Here is a 14,518-nt window from a genome sequence, read left to right on the forward strand (position 1 = left end):
CCTACCCCCCGGGGTCATGATTTGAACAAACTTGAATCTACACTACCTAGCATGCTTCCATATAAATATTATGAAATATGGCTTTGTCATTCTTGAGAAGAAGATTTTTAAAGAATTTTCATATATATTTCTATGTAAAACATTGGTCTGCCATTTTGGCCCCGCCCTACCCTCGGGGGTCATGATTTGAACAAACTTGAATCTACACTACCTGAGCATGCTTCCATATAAATATGATGAATTATGGCTTTGTCATTCTTGAGAAGAAGATGTTAAAAGAATTTTCCTATATATTTCTATGTAAAACTTTGGTCTGCCATTTTGGCCTCGCCCTACCCCCCGGGGTCATGATTTGAACAAACTTGAATCTACACTACCTGAGCATGCTTCCATATAAATATTATGAAATATGGCTTTGTCATTCTTGAGAAGAAGATTTTAAAAGAATTTTCATATATATTTCTATGTAAAACATTGGTCTGCCATTTTGGCCCCGCCCTACCCCCGGGGGTCATGATTTGAACAAACTTGAATCTACACTACCGGATCATGCTTCCATATAAATATGATGAAATATGGCTTTGTCATTCTTGAGAAGATTTTAAAAGAATTTTCCTATATATTTCTTTGTAAAACTTTGGTCGGCCATTTTGGCCCTGCCCTACCCCCGGGGGTCATGATTTGAACAAACTTGAATCTACACTACCTGAGCATGCTTCCATATAAATATGATGAAATATGGCTTTGTCATTCTTGAGAAGAAGATTTTATAAGAATTTTCCTATATATTTCTATGTAAAACTTTGGTCGGCCATTTTGGCCCCGCCCTACCCCCGGGGGTCATGATTTGAACATACTTGAATCTACACTTCCTGAGGATGTTTCCCCATAAGTTTCATCTTTATTGGCACAGTGGTTCTTGAGAAGAAGATTTTTAAAATATGCCACCAAATTTTCATTAATTCCCAATTATCTCCCCTTGAATGAGGGCGTGGCCCTTCATTTGAACAAACTTGAATTCCCTTCACCCAAGGTTACTTTGTGGCAAGTTTGGTTGAAATTGGCCCAGCGGTTCTTGAGAAGAAGTCGAAAATGTGAAAAGTTTACAGACAGACAGACGGACAGACGGACGCCGGACAAAATGTGATCAGAAAAGCGCACTTGAGCCTTCGGCTCAGGTGAGCTAAAAAAAGAAATCTTAGCTGATTCGTATTTTTTTAAATTGCCCACACATAGTCTACTTCTGGATTTGTATTAATCTTTATAGTCGTATAATAAGGCGCTGTGACACCCCCCCCCCCCCCTTACCAAAAAATCCTGAAACAAATTACTGATAAAATGCTGACACATATTCGAATAGGCCTATTTGAAAAAACAAAACAAAACAAAAGATAATTTTCGGTAGTGGATGTTCTGCAGACGGATTGATATTATTTATACAAAATGTGCAGAACAAATATAACGAATTTCAAGTTTAGTTATACAGTTTTTACTAATAAATCTAGCCTGCTGCCGCAATATTTTCTTCTCTGCGTCTCTGGGAATTTTTTGGACACTGATGACGTGTCCATCTACAGTTTTACCTCTGAAATTGCTGCATAAACAGCAGTAGTTCGTCTTCCACGACCGATATCAAGAAACTGCGTTTTTTGCTCGATTGTATGTCATAGCATAGAACTTTTACTTAGACATGTTAGAACACATGCTCCCAAAATTTGTTATTTGTAAAATAATTGATTAATAGTATTAAATAAAACTTTGAATGGAATTCTAAAAAATGAATAATTTAATCTCATGTGCTCATGTAACGAAGAAAGACTAATTAAAATAGCATCGATCTGAATTTGTGTTACATTAAACTTAAACAGCATTCCTCCCAGAAAGGAATTCTTACTGTGGGAAATGATGTGTCCTTCAAATGACCTAAAAGCCTTCAGATTGTTGGTTGGCGAAAGTTCCACGCTCTGTTGCAAAGGGCCTTCTTTCTCAAACAGGCAAGCAGGATCATTCAACAAGTATTCACAGATCACAACAGTTGTACATCATTTCATGGGTCTGAAATATTTACACTCATTACACTTAACAAAAAAAACAATACTCTTTTTATGAATGTATATAAAACTTAAGCTGCATTTGTCCCAGAAAAGAATTCTTACTGCGGGAAATGATGTGTCCTTCAAATGACCTCAAAGCCTCCAGATTGTGGGTTGGCGAAAGTTCCACTCTCTGTTGCAAAGGGCCTTTTTTCTCAAACAGGCAAGCAGGATGATTCAACAAGTATTCACAGATCACAACAGTTGTACATCATTCCAAGGGTCTGAAAGTACTACACTCATAACACTTAACATGAAAAACAATACTCTTTTTATGAATGTATATAAAACTTAAGCTGCATTTGTCCCAGAAAAGAATTCTTACTGCGGGAAATGATGTGTCCTTCAAATGACCTCAAAGCCTCCAGATTGTGGGTTGGCGAAAGTTCCACTCTCTGTTGCAAAGGGCCTTCTTTCTCAAACAGGCAAGCAGGATGATTCAACAAGTATTCACAGATCACAACAATTGTACATCATTTCATGGGTCTGAAATGACAACACACATTACAATAAACATGAACCAGAAGTCTCTGTCGAGACTGTAGCTCTACTGGTTTATACTTAAAACAAAGGAAAAGTAGCAGTTGCGACATGAAACTTTCAAAAAACAGCAATAATTAGAAAAATGATTCTTGCCACTCATCAAAGCAAAAACCGATGCAAAGTATTATGTATCTTAGTGTAGTCTACTCATGTGCCAAGTTACACTGAAAAAGAATCAAAACTGTAGGAGGAGTAGCATTTTGAAAGAATTTCAAAGAAATTTCTATTTTAGTAACCATGGCAACACTGTTCATCGATATCAAAAACCGTTGCACAGAATTATGTATCTTAGTGTAGTCTACTTGTGTGCCAAGTTATATTGAAATAGAACCAAAACTGTAGGAGGAGTAGCATTTTGAAAGAATTTCACAGAAATTTCTATTTTTAGTAACCATGGCAACACCATTTATTGAAAAATCAAAAACCGATGCACAGAATTATGTATCTTAGTGTAGTCTACTTGTGTGCCAAGATATATTGAAATGGAACCAGCTCTGTAAGAGGAGTAGCATTTTGAAAAATTGTTTACAGACAGACAGACGGACGGATGCCGGAAACATTATTATTGCATAAGCTCTTCTGGTCTCTGACCAGTAGAGCTAAAAACAATACTCTTTTTATAGATGTACATTAAACTTAAACAGCATTCCTCCCAGAAAAGAATTCTTACTGCGGGAAATGATGTGTCCTTCAAATGACCTCAAAGCCTCCAGATTGTGGGTTGGCGAAAGTTCCACTCTCTGTTGCAAAGGGCCTTTTTTCTCAAACAGGCAAGCAGGATGATTCAACAAGTATTCACAGATCACAACAGTTGTACATCATTTCATGGGTCTGAAATTACAACACTCATAACACTTAACAAAAAAAAACAATACTTTTTTTATGAATTCATAAAACTTAAACTGCATTCCTCCCTGAAAAGAATTCTTACTGCGGGAAATGATGTGTCTTTCAAATGACCTCAAAGCCTCCAGATTGTGGGTTGGCGAAAGTTCCACTCTCTGTTGCAAAGAGCCTTTTATCTCAAACAGGCAAGCAGGATCATTCAACAAGTATTCACAGATCACAACAGTTGTACATCATTTCATGGGTCTGAAATTACAACACTCATAACACTTAACAAAAAAAACAATACTCTTTTTATGAATGTACATAAAACTTAAACTGCATTTATCCCAGAAAAGAATTCTTACTGCGGGAAATGATGTGTCCTTCAAATGACCTCAAAGCCTCCAGATTGTGGGTTGGCGAAAGTTCCACTCTCTGTTGCAAAGGGCCTTTTTCTCAAACAGGCAAGCAGGATGATTCAACAAGTATTCACAGATCACAACAGTTGTACATCATTTCATGGGTCTGAAATATTTACACTCATTACACTTAACATTGAAAACAATACTCTTTATGAATGTACATAAAACTTAAGCTGCATTTGTCCCAGAAAAGAATTCTTACTGCGGGAAATGATGTGTCCTTCAAATGACCTCAAAGCCTCCAGATTGTGGGTTGGCGAAAGTCTCTGTTGCAAAGGGCCTTCTGTTGCAAAGGGATTCAACAAATATTCACAGATCACAACAGTTGTACATTTTTTCTACAACACAACAGGCAAGCAGGATGATTCAACAAGTATTCACAGATCACAACAGCTAAACATTATTTCATGTCTGAAATTACAACACTCATTTCACTTAACATGAAAAACAATACTCTTTTTATGAATGTATATACAACTTTAACTGCATTTGTCCCAGAAAAGAATTCTTACTGCTGGAAATGATGTGTCCTTCAAATGACCTCAAAGCCTCCAGATTGTGGGTTGGCGAAAGTTCCACTCTCTGTTGCAAAGGGCCTTTTTTCTCAAACAGGCAAGCAGGATCATTCAACAAGTATTCACAGATCACAACAGTTGTACATCATTTCATGGGTCTGAAATATTTACACTCATTACACTTAACATTACAAACAATACTCTTTCTATAGATGTACATTAAACTTAAACAGCATTCCTCCCTGAAAAGAATTCTTACTGCGGGAAATGATGTGTCCTTCAAATGACCTCAAAGCCTCCAGATTGTGGGTTGGCGAAAGTTCCACTCTCTGTTGCAAAGGGCCTTCTTTCTCAAACAAGCAAGCAGGATCATTCAACAAGTATTCACAGATCACAACAGTTGTACATCATTTCATGGGTCTGAAATGACAACACACATTACAATAAACATGAACCAGAAGTCTCTGTCGAGACTGTAGCTCTACTGGTTTATACTTAAAACAAAGGAAAAGTAGCAGTTGCGACATGAAACTTTAAAAACAGCAATAATTAGAAAAATGATCCTTGCCACTCATCAAAGCTAAAAACCGATGCATAGTATTATGTATCTTAGTGTAGTCTACTCATGTGCCAAGTTACACTGAAAAAGAATCAAAACTGTAGGAGGAGTAGCATTTTGAAAGAATTTCAAAGAAATTTCTATTTTTAGTAACCATGGCAACACTGTTCATCGATATCAAAAACCGTTGCACAGAATTATGTATCTTAGTGTAGTCTACTTGTGTGCCAAGATATATTGAAATGGAACCAACTCTGTAAGAGGAGTAGCATTTTGAAAAATTGTTTACAGACAGACAGACAGACGGACGGATGCCGGACACATTACTATTGCATAAGCTCTTCTGGTCTCTGACCAGTAGAGCTAAAAACAATACTCTTTTTATAGATGTACATTAAACTTAAACAGCATTCCTCCCAGAAAAGAATTCTTACTGCGGGAAATGATGTGTCCTTCAAATGACCTCAAAGCCTCCAGATTGTGGGTTGGCGAAAGTTCCACTCTCTGTTGCAAAGGGCCTTCTTTCTCAAACAGGCAAGCAGGATGATTCAACAAGTATTCACAGATCACAACAGTTGTACATCATTTCATGGGTCTGAAATTACAACACTCATAACACTTAACATGAAAAACAATACTCTTTTTATGAATTCATAAAACTTAAACTGCATTCCCCCTGAAAAGAATTCTTACTGCGGGAAATGATGTGTCTTTCAAATGACCTCGAAGCCTCCAGATTGTGGGTTGGCGAAAGTTACACTCTTTTTTGCTTAGTGCATTTATCTCAAACAGGCAAGCAGGATCATTCAACAAGTATTCACAGATCACAACAGTTGTACATCATTTCATAGGTCTGAAATATTTACACTCATTACACTTAACATGAAATACAATACTCTTTATGAATGTACATAAAACTTAAGCTGCATTTGTCCCAGAAAAGAATTCTTACTGTGGGAAATGACGTGTCCTTCAAATGACCTCAAAGCCTCCAGATTGTGGGTTGGCGAAAGTTCCACGCTCTGCTGCAAAGGGCCTTTTTTCTCAAACAGGCAAGCAGGCTGATTCAACAAGTATTCACAGATCACAACAGTTGTACATCATTTCATAGGTCTGAAATATTTACACTCATTACACTTAACAAAAAAAACAATACTCTTTTTATGAATGTATATAAAACTTAAGCTGCATTTGTCCCAGAAAAGAATTCTTACTGCGGGAAATGATGTGTCCTTCAAATGACCTCAAAGCCTCCAGATTGTGGGTTGGCGAAAGTTCCACTCTCTGTTGCAAAGGGCCTTTTTCTCAAACAGGCAAGCAGGATGATTCAACAAGTATTCACAGATCACAACAGTTGTACATCATTTCATGGGTCTGAAATTACAACACTCATTACACTTAACATTACAAACAATACTCTTTTTATAGATGTACATTAAACTTAAACAGCATTCCTCCCAGAAAAGAATTCTTACTGCGGGAAATGATGTGTCCTTCAAATGACCTCAAAGCCTCCAGATTGTGGGTTGGCGAAAGTTCCACTCTCTGTTGCAAAGGGCCTTCTTTCTCAAACAGGCAAGCAGGTTCATTCAACAAATATTCACAGATCACAACAGTTGTACATCATTTCATGGGTCTGAAATGACAACACACATTACAATAAACATGAACCAGAAGTCTCTGTCGAGACTGTAGCTCTACTGGTTTATACTTAAAACAAAGGAAAAGTAGCAGTTGCGACATGAAACTTTAAAAACAGCAATAATTAGAAAAATGATCCTTGCCACTCATCAAAGCAAAAACCGATGCAAACTATTATGTATCTTAGTGTAGTCTACTCATGTGCCAAGTTACACTGAAAAAGAATCAAAAACTGTAGGAGGAGTAGCATTTTGAAAGAATTTCAAAGAAATTTCTATTTTAGTAACCATGGCAACACTGTTCATCGATATGAAAAACCGTTGCACAGAATTATGTATCTTAGTGTAGTCTACTTGTGTGCCAAGTTATATTGAAATAGAACCAAAACTGTAGGAGGAGTAGCATTTTGAAAGAATTTCACAGAAATTTCTATTTTTAGTAACCATGGCAACACCATTTATTGAAAAATCAAAAACCGATGCACAGAATTATGTATCTTAGTGTAGTCTACTTGTGTGCCAAGATATATTGAAATGGAACCAACTCTGTAAGAGGAGTAGCATTTTGAAAAATTGTTTACAGACAGTCAGACGGACGGATGCCGGACACATTATTATTGCATAAGCTCTTCTGGTCTCTGACCAGTAGAGCTAAAAACAATACTCCTTTTATAGATGTACATTAAACTTAAACAGCATTCCTCCCAGAAAAGAATTCTTACTGCGGGAAATGATGTGTCCTTCAAATGACCTCAAAGCCTCCAGATTGTGGGTTGGCGAAAGTTCCACTCTCTGTTGCAAAGTGCCTTCTATCTCAAACAGGCAAGCAGGATGATTCAACAAGTATTCACAGATCACAACAGTTGTACATCATTTCATGGGTCTGAAATATTTACACTCATTACACTTAACATTACAAACAATACTCTTTTTATAGATGTACATTAAACTTAAACAGCATTCCTCCCAGAAAAGAATTCTTACTGCGGGAAATGATGTGTCCTTCAAATGACCTCAAAGCCTCCAGATTGTGGGTTGGCGAAAGTTCCACTCTCTGTTGCAAAGGGCCTTCTTTCTCAAACAGACAAGCAGGATGATTCAACAAGTATTCACAGATCACAACAGTTGTACATCATTTCATGGGTCTGAAATGACAACACACATTACAATAAACATGAACCAGAAGTCTCTGTCGAGACTGTAGCTCTACTGGTTTATACTTAAAACAAAGGAAAAGTAGCAGTTGCGACATGAAACTTTAAAAACAGCAATAATTAGAAAAATGATCCTTGCCACTCATCAAAGCTAAAAACCGATGCATAGTATTATGTATCTTAGTGTAGTCTACTCATGTGCCAAGTTACACTGAAAAAGAATCAAAACTGTAGGAGGAGTAGCATTTTGAAAGAATTTCAAAGAAATTTCTATTTTTAGTAACCATGGCAACACTGTTCATCGATATCAAAAACCGTTGCACAGAATTATGTATCTTAGTGTAGTCTACTTGTGTGCCAAGATATATTGAAATGGAACCAACTCTGTAAGAGGAGTAGCATTTTGAAAAATTGTTTACAGACAGACAGACAGACGGACGGATGCCGGACACATTACTATTGCATAAGCTCTTCTGGTCTCTGACCAGTAGAGCTAAAAACAATACTCTTTTTATAGATGTACATTAAACTTAAACAGCATTCCTCCCAGAAAAGAATTCTTACTGCAGGAAATGATGTGTCCTTCAAATGACCTCAAAGCCTCCAGATTGTGGGTTGGCGAAAGTTCCACTCTCTGTTGCAAAGGGCCTTCTTTCTCAAACAGGCAAGCAGGATGATTCAACAAGTATTCACAGATCACAACAGTTGTACATCATTTCATGGGTCTGAAATTACAACACTCATAACACTTAACATGAAAAACAATACTCTTTTTATGAATTCATAAAACTTAAACTGCATTCCCCCTGAAAAGAATTCTTACTGCGGGAAATGATGTGTCTTTCAAATGACCTCGAAGCCTCCAGATTGTGGGTTGGCGAAAGTTCCACTCTCTGTTGCAAAGGGCCTTCTATCTCAAACAGGCAAGCAGGATCATTCAACAAGTATTCACAGATCACAACAGTTGTACATCATTTCATAGGTCTGAAATATTTACACTCATTACACTTAACATGAAATACAATACTCTTTATGAATGTACATAAAACTTAAGCTGCATTTGTCCCAGAAAAGAATTCTTACTGTGGGAAATGACGTGTCCTTCAAATGACCTCAAAGCCTCCAGATTGTGGGTTGGCGAAAGTTCCACGCTCTGCTGCAAAGGGCCTTTTTTCTCAAACAGGCAAGCAGGCTGATTCAACAAGTATTCACAGATCACAACAGTTGTACATCATTTCATAGGTATGAAATATTTACACTCTTTACACTTAACAAAAAAAACAATACTCTTTTTATGAATGTATATAAAACTTAAGCTGCATTTGTCCCAGAAAAGAATTCTTACTGCGGGAAATGATGTGTCCTTCAAATGACCTCAAAGCCTCCAGATTGTGGGTTGGCGAAAGTTCCACTCTCTGTTGCAAAGGGCCTTTTTTTCTCAAACAGGCAAGCAGGATGATTCAACAAGTATTCACAGATCACAACAGTTGTACATCATTTCTTGGGTCTGAAATGACAACACACATTACAATAAACATGAACCAGAAGTCTCTGTCGAGACTGTAGCTCTACTGGTTTATACTTAAAACAAAGGAAAAGTAGCAGTTGCGACATGAAACTTTAAAAACAGCAATAATTAGAAAAATGATCCTTGCCACTCATCAAAGCAAAAACCGATGCATAGTATTATGTATCTTAGTGTAGTCTACTCATGTGCCAAGTTACACTGAAAAAGAATCAAAACTGTAGGAGGAGTAGCATTTTGAAAGAATTTCAAAGAAATTTCTATTTTAGTAACCATGGCAACACTGTTCATCGATATCAAAAACCGTTGAACAGAATTATGTATCTTAGTGTAGTCTACTTGTGTGCCAAGTTATATTGAAATAGAACCAAAACTGTAGGAGGAGTAGCATTTTGAAAGAATTTCACAGAAATTTCTATTTTTAGTAACCATGGCAACACCATTTATTGAAAAATCAAAAACCGATGCATAGAATTATGTATCTTAGTGTAGTCTACTTGTGTGCCAAGATATATTGAAATGGAACCAGCTCTGTAAGAGGAGTAGCATTTTGAAAAATTGTTTACAGACAGACAGACAGATGGACGGATGCCGGAAACATTTCTATTGCATAAGCTCTTAAGGTCTCTGACCAGTAGAGCTAAAAACAATACTCTTTTTATAGATGTACATTATACTTAAACAGCATTCCTCCCAGAAAAGAATTCTTACTGCGGGAAATGATGTGTCCTTCAAATGACCTCAAAGCCTCCAGATTGTGGGTTGGCGAAAGTTCCACTCTCTGTTGCAAAGGGCCTTTTTTCTCAAACAGGCAAGCAGGATGACTCAACAAGTATTCACAGATCACAACAGTTGTACATCATTTCATGGGTCTGAAATTACAACACTCATAACACTTAACAAAAAAAAACAATACTTTTTTTATGAATTCATAAAACTTAAACTGCATTCCTCCCTGAAAAGAATTCTTACTGCGGGAAATGATGTGTCTTTCAAATGACCTCAAAGCCTCCAGATTGTGGGTTGGCGAAAGTTCCACTCTCTGTTGCAAAGGGCCTTCTATCTCAAACAGGCAAGCAGGATCATTCAACAAGTATTCACAGATCACAACAGTTGTACATCATTTCATGGGTCTGAAATTACAACACTCATTACACTTAACAAAAAAAATAATACTCTTTTTATGAATGTACATAAAACTTAAACTGCATTTATCCCAGAAAAGAATTCTTACTGCGGGAAATGATGTGTCCTTCAAATGACCTCAAAGCCTCCAGATTGTGGGTTGGCGAAAGTTCCACTCTCTGTTGCAAAGGGCCTTCTTTCTAAAACAGGCAAGCAGGATGATTCAACAAGTATTCACAGATCACAACAGTTGTACATCATTCCATGGGGCTGAAATATTTACACTCATTACACTTAACATGAAATACAATACTCTTTATGAATGTACATAAAACTTAAGCTGCATTTGTCCCAGAAGAGAATTCTTACTGCAGGAAATGACGTGTCCTTCAAATGACCTCAAAGCCTTCAGATTGTGGGTTGGCGAAAGTTCCACGCTCTGTTGCAAAGGGCCTTTTTTCTCAAACAGGCAAGCAGGATGATTCAACAAGTATTCACAGATCACAACAGCTAAACATTATTTCATGGGTCTGAAATTACAACACTCATTTCACTTAACATGAAAAACAATACTCTTTTTATGAATGTATATACAACTTTAACTGCATTTGTCCCAGAAAAGAATTCTTACTGCTGGAAATGATGTGTCCTTCAAATGACCTCAAAGCCTCCAGATTGTGGGTTGGCGAAAGTTCCACTCTCTGTTGCAAAGGGCCTTTTTTCTCAAACAGGCAAGCAGGATCATTCAACAAGTATTCACAGATCACAACAGTTGTACATCATTTCATGGGTCTGAAATATTTACACTCATTACACTTAACATTACAAACAATACTCTTTCTATAGATGTACATTAAACTTAAACAGCATTCCTCCCTGAAAAGAATTCTTACTGCGGGAAATGATGTGTCCTTCAAATGACCTCAAAGCCTCCAGATTGTGGGTTGGCGAAAGTTCCACTCTCTGTTGCAAAGGGCCTTCTTTCTCAAACAAGCAAGCAGGATCATTCAACAAGTATTCACAGATCACAACAGTTGTACATCATTTCATGGGTCTGAAATGACAACACACATTACAATAAACATGAACCAGAAGTCTCTGTCGAGACTGTAGCTCTACTGGTTTATACTTAAAACAAAGGAAAAGTAGCAGTTGCGACATGAAACTTTAAAAACAGCAATAATTAGAAAAATGATCCTTGCCACTCATCAAAGCTAAAAACCGATGCATAGTATTATGTATCTTAGTGTAGTCTACTCATGTGCCAAGTTACACTGAAAAAGAATCAAAACTGTAGGAGGAGTAGCATTTTGAAAGAATTTCAAAGAAATTTCTATTTTTAGTAACCATGGCAACACTGTTCATCGATATCAAAAACCGTTGCACAGAATTATGTATCTTAGTGTAGTCTACTTGTGTGCCAAGATATATTGAAATGGAACCAACTCTGTAAGAGGAGTAGCATTTTGAAAAATTGTTTACAGACAGACAGACAGACGGACGGATGCCGGACACATTACTATTGCATAAGCTCTTCTGGTCTCTGACCAGTAGAGCTAAAAACAATACTCTTTTTATAGATGTACATTAAACTTAAACAGCATTCCTCCCAGAAAAGAATTCTTACTGCGGGAAATGATGTGTCCTTCAAATGACCTCAAAGCCTCCAGATTGTGGGTTGGCGAAAGTTCCACTCTCTGTTGCAAAGGGCCTTCTTTCTCAAACAGGCAAGCAGGATGATTCAACAAGTATTCACAGATCACAACAGTTGTACATCATTTCATGGGTCTGAAATTACAACACTCATAACACTTAACATGAAAAACAATACTCTTTTTATGAATTCATAAAACTTAAACTGCATTCCCCCCTGAAAAGAATTCTTACTGCGGGAAATGATGTGTCTTTCAAATGACCTCGAAGCCTCCAGATTGTGGGTTGGCGAAAGTTCCACTCTCTGTTGCAAAGGGCCTTCTATCTCAAACAGGCAAGCAGGATCATTCAACAAGTATTCACAGATCACAACAGTTGTACATCATTTCATAGGTCTGAAATATTTACACTCATTACACTTAACATGAAATACAATACTCTTTATGAATGTACATAAAACTTAAGCTGCATTTGTCCCAGAAAAGAATTCTTACTGTGGGAAATGATGTGTCCTTCAAATGACCTCAAAGCCTCCAGATTGTGGGTTGGCGAAAGTTCCACGCTCTGCTGCAAAGGGCCTTTTTTCTCAAACAGGCAAGCAGGATCATTCAACAAGTATTCACAGATCACAACAGTTGTACATCATTTCATAGGTCTGAAATATTTACACTCATTACACTTAACAAAAAAAACAATACTCTTTTTATGAATGTATATAAAACTTAAGCTGCATTTGTCCCAGAAAAGAATTCTTACTGCGGGAAATGATGTGTCCTTCAAATGACCTCAAAGCCTCCAGATTGTGGGTTGGCGAAAGTTCCACTCTCTGTTGCAAAGGGCCTTTTTCTCAAACAGGCAAGCAGGATGATTCAACAAGTATTCACAGATCACAACAGTTGTACATCATTTCATGGGTCTGAAATTACAACACTCATTACACTTAACATTACAAACAATACTCTTTTTATAGATGTACATTAAACTTAAACAGCATTCCTCCCAGAAAAGAATTCTTACTGCGGGAAATGATGTGTCCTTCAAATGACCTCAAAGCCTCCAGATTGTGGGTTGGCGAAAGTTCCACTCTCTGTTGCAAAGGGCCTTCTTTCTCAAACAGGCAAGCAGGTTCATTCAACAAATATTCACAGATCACAACAGTTGTACATCATTTCATGGGTCTGAAATGACAACACACATTACAATAAACATGAACCAGAAGTCAAGCTACTGGATCTTAAAATTCAACAAGTATTCACAGATCACAACAGTTGTACATCACTCTCTTTCCAAGGGTCTGAAAGTACTACACTCATAACACTTAACATGAAAAACAATACTCTTTTTATGAATGTACATAAAACTTAAACTGCATTTGTCCCTGAAAAGAATTCTTACTGCGGGAAATGATGTGTCCTTCAAATGACCTCAAAGCCTCCAGATTGTGGGTTGGCAAATATTCCACTCTCTGTTGCAAAGGGCCTTCTTTCTCAAACAGGCAAGCAGGATGATTCAACAAGTATTCACAGATCACAACATTTGCACATCATTTCATGGGTCTGAAATTACAACACTCATAACACTTAACATGAAAAACAATACTCTTTTCATGAATTCATAAAACTTAAACTGCATTCGTCCCTGAAAGGAATTCTTACTGCGGGAAATGATGTGTCCTTCAAATGACCTCAAAGCCTCCAGATTGTGGGTTGGCGAAAGTTCCACGCTCTGTTGCAAAGGGCCTTCTTTCTCAAACAGGCAAGCAGGATCATTCAACAAGTATTCACAGATCACAACAGTTGTACATCATTCCATGGGTCTGAAATTACAACACTCATTACACTTAACATTACAAACAATACTCTTTTTTATGAACGTACATAAAACTTAAACTACACTCCTCCCTGAAAGAATTCTTACTGCGGGAAATGATGTGTCCTTCAAATGACCTCAAAGCCTCCAGATTGTGGGTTGGCGAAAGTTCCACGCTCTGTTGCAAAGGGCCTTCTTTCTCAAATATTCAAGCAGGATGATTCAACAGGTATTCACAGATCACAACAGCTGTACATCATTTCATGGGTCTGAAATAAAAACACACATTTCATGAAAAATAATGACCAATATTCCTTTAATTGATGGACTTCAATCTTAAACTACATTCCTCCCATGAAAAATTTTTTTACTGTGAGAAATGATGTGTCCTTCAAATGACCTGAAAGCCTCCAGATTGTGGGTTGGCAAAAGTTCCACTCTCTGTTGCAAAGGACCTTCTTTCTCAAACAGCAATACATCATATCATGGGTCTGAAATTACAACACAAATATCATGAAAAATTAACAACAATTATATTTTTTTGATTCAACTTAATGTAAGATTTTTAAAAAAATTTCCTATATTTTGTTTGTTAAACTTTCATCACCCATTGGGGCTCCATCCTACCCCAGGGGTCATGATCTGAACAAAC

The 14,518-nt window shown here is 37.1% G+C and overlaps 2 long non-coding RNA genes across 7 annotated transcripts; both read right to left on the bottom strand.

Annotated features, from left to right (window-relative positions):
- Positions 1-2,410: 2,410 nt before the first annotated feature.
- On the bottom strand, positions 2,411-5,716 carry LOC134264644 (uncharacterized). 2 transcript variants are annotated; one of them, XR_009991584.1, is made up of 7 exons: positions 5,654-5,716; positions 5,395-5,555; positions 4,661-4,821; positions 4,428-4,559; positions 3,830-3,989; positions 3,307-3,467; positions 2,411-2,579 (listed from the first exon to the last, which is right to left on the bottom strand). It is a non-coding gene; the product is annotated as an uncharacterized LOC134264644 (long non-coding RNA). The 2 variants fall into 2 exon arrangements; XR_009991585.1 differs by lacking the exons at positions 4,428-4,559; positions 4,661-4,821; positions 5,395-5,555; positions 5,654-5,716 and adding an exon at positions 4,089-4,151.
- An 810-nt stretch (positions 5,717-6,526) lies between these two features.
- LOC134264643 (uncharacterized) lies at positions 6,527-14,301 on the bottom strand. Of its 5 annotated transcripts, none has more exons than XR_009991578.1 (18): positions 14,238-14,301; positions 13,975-14,135; positions 13,713-13,873; positions 13,453-13,613; positions 13,075-13,235; positions 12,814-12,973; positions 12,032-12,192; positions 11,298-11,458; positions 11,036-11,196; positions 10,774-10,934; positions 10,514-10,674; positions 10,252-10,412; positions 9,991-10,151; positions 9,100-9,261; positions 8,319-8,479; positions 7,585-7,745; positions 7,323-7,483; positions 6,527-6,596 (listed from the first exon to the last, which is right to left on the bottom strand). It is a non-coding gene; the product is annotated as an uncharacterized LOC134264643 (long non-coding RNA). The 5 variants fall into 5 exon arrangements; XR_009991581.1 differs by having other exon boundaries at positions 10,514-10,604; positions 14,238-14,300; XR_009991582.1 differs by lacking the exon at positions 10,514-10,674 and having other exon boundaries at positions 14,238-14,299.
- Between the last annotated feature and the right edge of the window lie 217 nt (positions 14,302-14,518).

Source organism: Saccostrea cucullata, unplaced genomic scaffold, assembly GCF_032062105.1.
Source record: "Saccostrea cucullata isolate Sc308-1 unplaced genomic scaffold, CSIRO_AGI_Scuc_v1 ctg10450, whole genome shotgun sequence".
Taxonomy (NCBI): Eukaryota; Metazoa; Mollusca; class Bivalvia; order Ostreida; family Ostreidae; genus Saccostrea; species Saccostrea cuccullata.